At 35.1% G+C, this 5,546-nt stretch overlaps 1 long non-coding RNA gene across 1 annotated transcript; it reads right to left on the bottom strand.

Moving 5' to 3' along the window:
• Positions 1-248: 248 nt before the first annotated feature.
• On the bottom strand, positions 249-2,735 carry LOC107655827 (uncharacterized). Its single transcript, XR_001630494.1, has 3 exons — positions 2,404-2,735; positions 1,524-1,598; positions 249-371 (listed from the first exon to the last, which is right to left on the bottom strand). It is a non-coding gene; the product is annotated as an uncharacterized LOC107655827 (long non-coding RNA).
• Positions 2,736-5,546: the final 2,811 nt, after the last annotated feature.

The following is a 5,546-nucleotide window of genomic DNA, read 5'->3' as shown; positions in this document are numbered from 1 at the left end:
GTTTGGTTTGTTTGTTTATTCCTCAGGATAAAACTGGTATCAACATTACAAGTGTGTGAAACCTCTGTTCTATAAATCTGCGTAAAATTGTGGTTTTTAACTCCATGATGTGCTTGCAACGCTCCAGCAATGGAAGAGATGCAAATCACGGACCAGAAGAGACAGTAAAGGATGACAGACTTCTCCACTATCTGAAAACACTGTATGTTTACAGAATACTGAAAATTGGACATTTTGCTTACCTGAACAAATCAGTTTCATCAACATGTACTGCCTGCCACAGTCTTTCCTATAGTAATATCTTAAACGATCCACCAAGCAGGTTCCAATTCTGACCTTCTCCTTTTTGCAAAGAAGGATGAGGTTCTCATCTGCAGTAATGAGAGCGAGATCAAAGGAGAGAAAGAGTGAGTAAGAAAGCGACAGCCACACAGATGTTTAAAAGCCCTGTGGATACAACTCACCCAGTGACCACCCACCTTATTTCAATCATATGACCACAGACTCTTCATATTATTTATGGCAAGTTCATCATTCCAAGCCAAAACATATCAAGTCAATGTTGAGGACATTTATCCAGACTGGTACACAAATTAACCATCTTTGACACTTCAGCTTGTGTACTAAAGCGCCTCTCAAGTCGTATTTACTACTGGGAAACTCTGAGATAATTTTGATACCAGAGTTTCCGAGTTGGGCGGGCCATAAACTTTTAACATTTTAACATTTTAACTTTAAACGACATCACTTTATCTTGTCGCTAAAGTAGTGTGTTTATAGGCTATATATGAACAATCATTTGAAGCATATTGTATGTTTTATAAACAGTAAAATAAGCATGTATTTATATGATTGTCAACCAATGGGATGCTACATTTTACAATGCAACAATGCACTTGACTGCTACAATCTCTTAATCACAAAAGGGGGAATTAGGATTTTTTTTTTCTCGATAGCATGTGAAGGCAGCATTAGTCTGATGCATAATTTCAGATTTGAAAGATTAAAAGTCTTATTTTTATATTTTCTGCAAGTCCAGTTTGATAATGAGAAAATCTGAAATGAGTTGTAAGGGGTTTGATTGATCTGCTTGGTTATGAAAAGGGTTATTTAACAAGTGCAAAGAACAGCATCATTATAATCTACAACTTGATGACTTCAAAGTCAATACTCTGGGTTATTTATTTTATGTAATGTAGCATAACTTACCAGGGCCCATTAGCAGGCTACTGGCGATTTATTTACTTTTTGCATTTGACCATACTTTTCAAAAACAACACAACTGTAATATGAAAATGGCATTTAAACTTATTCTTGTTTTCTTGTTCTGGCTAATTCTAACATTAACTAGCTTTTTCATGAACACAACATGAGGATTAAAATGAAACAGCATATAATAATTTAATGGCATACATAAAGCGCACTAACCTCCAGATAACCTAAAGAAACTCTGCCTAATTATTCAGCACTCACAAGTGCATTTGTGAAAACATGCATAAAACACTCAAACAAAACGTACTCACATGTTTTGGTGTAATTCTTGCCAGTCTTGATTATATCTGAAGTAGTGAAAACAAGATGACAGTGCAGGAGTAGAACTAGAATTGAAAAAAAAAAATGACAGAGAGAAAGCAAGGGGGAAATTGTTTCATATCATTATTATAAGGTATTGTTTTATTTTAATTCTACTTTATTTTTAATGCTGACAGTGTTACATCTCATGGGATCTTGGTATATCAGGTGTGTGTGCAGGTGCAATCATTCAGAATCAACGGAGACCAACTGAATAGAGCAACAAGCTACAATACAGCCTAGCTAATAATTCAACAAACTATGAGTGGTACACAGTGACCTTTATGTTCCTATTACATTATTAAGTTATGAAAATTCACAACTCATAGGCAGACAGACAGACAGACAGATGATGAAATTATTCTTGAGATAGATAGATCGATAGATAGATAGATAGATAGATAGATAGATAGGCTCAAAAGCACTACACACAATAATTTGAACTTTTAATTTGAATACTCACAAAGGTCTGTTATCTGATTTTTTTAATATGATAAACAACCAGTTATAAAGCTATTAAAACCATTTTGTGCATATTACGTGAAAAAACAAAAGACGAAGATTTACTAAAAACATGCATTTGTTAGCTACCATTAAAAAAATACTTTGATTTGTGTATCCTAACGTAGTCAGTTTGATTCAGTCTTTTGATATATTGACGAAACAGTTAATACGTGTTCCCACATTTAGCAAGTTTTAAGTTACCTGACAAAATATTTTAGTGTTTATTTCAGCGTAAACAGACCAGAGTCTGTGAAACAGGGTAAAACGAGAACATTGTGTGGAGACTGTATGACTTAAGGTAAGGAACAGGTGAAATAACCTACTTACCCGCTTGCAGAGGAGAAAATAGCCCCATGCAACTTGAACGTCAGTGTTTCTCGGATTGCTCTAAAAAGCCCACATGGACTCAGAGCTGCAGAATTTCACTCTTCTAACCCCCTCAGACATGTTTAACCACAATCCTGCAAATTCAGCTCCTCGACATGTCTAAATATCTCGCGCGGTCGTGTTGTCTATGCATGCATGTGCCACCGATCACAGACTGTTACATCAAATCATCTGACAGAGCTGCGCAAACGCCGCTTTCCTCCGGATCCAAAACGATCTCTTACTTGATCACGACACTTTCATTACAGTGACTGTAAAAAATCACAATAAACATCTGATGTATCTGTATCCTCGCCACTTTATGGCAGAGTCTCCCGGCACTTCATAAGGCTTTCTGAATAAAGAAATGAGAGCAGGTGTTGCTGTGCCATTATACAGCGAGAAGAGAGAGAGAGAACTGCACTCACGACAGACGAATAGTAGCCTACTGGGAGAGTATATAATATATTTCAGCATAAATAGATATAAAAAAGAGAGAAAAATCATAACCTCATAGATAATGCTTTGTACAGTAAAATGCCATTAAATAAATGGAGCAACTGTCATCAGCCTACAAGGTGCATTCTTCTCCCTATAACTCTTAAAACTTCACTGTAACATATATCTTTCTAAATTCCAACATAACAGAACATTAAACACCATCATCTTTCTTATTTGGTTCAAAAACACATACAATGCCTCATTTTTCAACATTTACTCTTCCCACATGCCAAACATGCTGGGAATTAGAAATCCCCTGCCCATAATGGCAATAAAACCTATTCATGTAGGCTAATTTCAACAGCACAGAGGCTTACATGACACCTCTTCCCTCGTTTTAGTTAAATCATGGCCACAATAAAAAAAATGAACATGACCACAAATTAATAAGTTGCGGATACAAATAGCCACACTGTCTATTATTAATGTTTTCCACATGTCATGTGCAGGACTCCATACAACACAACTTGTGAATAAACAAACACTGTTATACACGTTAATATTGAAGCTTATTTCCAAGCAAATTACACGTAATGACACTGTGACAACATGTTCAAGACTTGTGCTGCTTATTTCAGTTACATAATTTGAAGGAAAAAAAAAAAAAAAAAGAAATATAACATGATGATTTTTTTTTACATATTGTCATTAAGTAAAACGCCATAAATAATTACATAACACATATGAAAAAACAGTTATACATTAACCAACTACTTCAGAAAACAAGACTGTATAAATAGAAATGGATGGCAGGTATTGGATGGTCATAACTGGCACTTGACATGTTTGTGGATGAATGTGAAAGAGCTTCAAAATATAATCTGGTATTTACTGACATGTGTAGAGAGATAAACAGAAGAATGTGTTTATGAAAGTGCCATGTATATTGGCATTTAAAAATTTCTTGGGATTTTAGTACCCCGAGCAAAGAGGAAAGACAACATACTGTGATCTGATACAACAGTGGCTGCATAGCTGTCAGTGTAACTTTACTGTGGCTTACATGCAACTCAAGAAAGCCCCTTCACTTTACTTGTCTTTTTGCAGCTGTTAATTCTCAGAGGAGGTATAGTACAGCAGGTCAGCATTTTCTAAGTGCAAGTGTGAATCACTTTCTCACACTAGTACAAGATCACACCTTTGGGATTTGAGAATGCAACAACTCAGCAGATATAAATGGGAACAAAATGTGCATAAGCCATTAGATGAATTGCCATTGCTTGTTTCAAATCTCAACAGCCCCTCGCTCTTGGCATGAACCGTGCTGCGCCATACATCACTTGCTTTGCATAATTTACTGAAAATACATCTGTTATTATTATCATGCTTAAAATTTATAAGCATTTTATAAAGTTCTGCATATTTGTATTTCAGAGCTGTATATGTATTTGTGGTCACCTTGGCCACACACAGAGTCCAAAAAAAATAAAAAAACGCACAAAATTATAAATAATTTTTATGGTTATCACTGTGTTACCAATTGCAATTTCCAGAGTGGCTCCTGTATTTTCTAGTACAGTGGTTTTCAGTCCTGGCTATTGACCCACAGAACTGCACATTTATGTCTCTCTTATCTGACAGACTCAGTTCACGTAGCTCTCACCTACCGAGCCGATGATCAAAATCAGGTGTATTAGATAAGGAAAATATGTAAAATGTGCAGTGCTGTGGGTCCCCAGAATCAGGGTTGAAATCCACTGTTTTAGGGCAGCCACTTTCAAATTGCATGTCTGCATAGTAGGAATAATGGTCTGCCTTGAGTGTGAGAATGGTTCTCAGTTTCAGTAAACCAGCTGTTTAGTTGGTATACATAACATGTATTTAAATATTTCTCACATGATGAACCACTAGTGCATTTAGAAACTCAGAAGACATGGTTTTGAATTAGGCTGAAGAGTTTTTCTGAAGACTCTTTTAAGGCTAATTTACACTGCCACTGATTTACAGTACATCACTTGTCAGAAATTCCAAGATCTGACAAACGGCGATTCAACATGTTAAATTAGCGAAAACAAGCACTGACCAATGCAACAGATGCCAACAACATACACACTGTCTGTGTCTGTCGATGCAGTGTTCTAATTCTATTCTATCTAGCTGTTCTTTCCTTTTTTTCTCTCACTATTAGCAATACACTACTATTCAAAGGTCTGAGGTAAAAAAAAAAAAAAAACGTTCAGCAAGGACACATTACATATTACTAGCATATTGGCCATTTATTAGTCCTTATAAAGCACATATTAATGCCTTATTCTCCATGACAATATTTTATATCCCTTAATCCAAACCCATACCTAAACTTAACAACTATACTAACTATCAATAAGCAGCAAATTAGGAGTTTTTTGAGGGAAACCTCCTTGTTAATAGTGAATATGTTCCTGATTCTAAAGTGTTACCAAAAAGACCTTTTAACAGAAGCACTCTCTATTCTATTTCTAATCTATCTGCTTGTTTTCTTTTTTATTTATTAAAAAACAACAGTAACAAAAAATTGACCATTTAACACTAGCATTTTCTATTTTTTTCTATTCTACAGATGTTTTCTTTTTATTTATTATAAAATAAATAATAATAATAATAACTTGCTATGTGTACTGCAA

This window comes from Sinocyclocheilus anshuiensis, unplaced genomic scaffold (genome assembly GCF_001515605.1).
Source record: "Sinocyclocheilus anshuiensis isolate Anshui unplaced genomic scaffold, SAMN03320099.WGS_v1.1 scaffold1527, whole genome shotgun sequence".
Taxonomy (NCBI): Eukaryota; Metazoa; Chordata; class Actinopteri; order Cypriniformes; family Cyprinidae; genus Sinocyclocheilus; species Sinocyclocheilus anshuiensis.
This window is presented reverse-complemented; position numbering and strand designations above follow the sequence as displayed.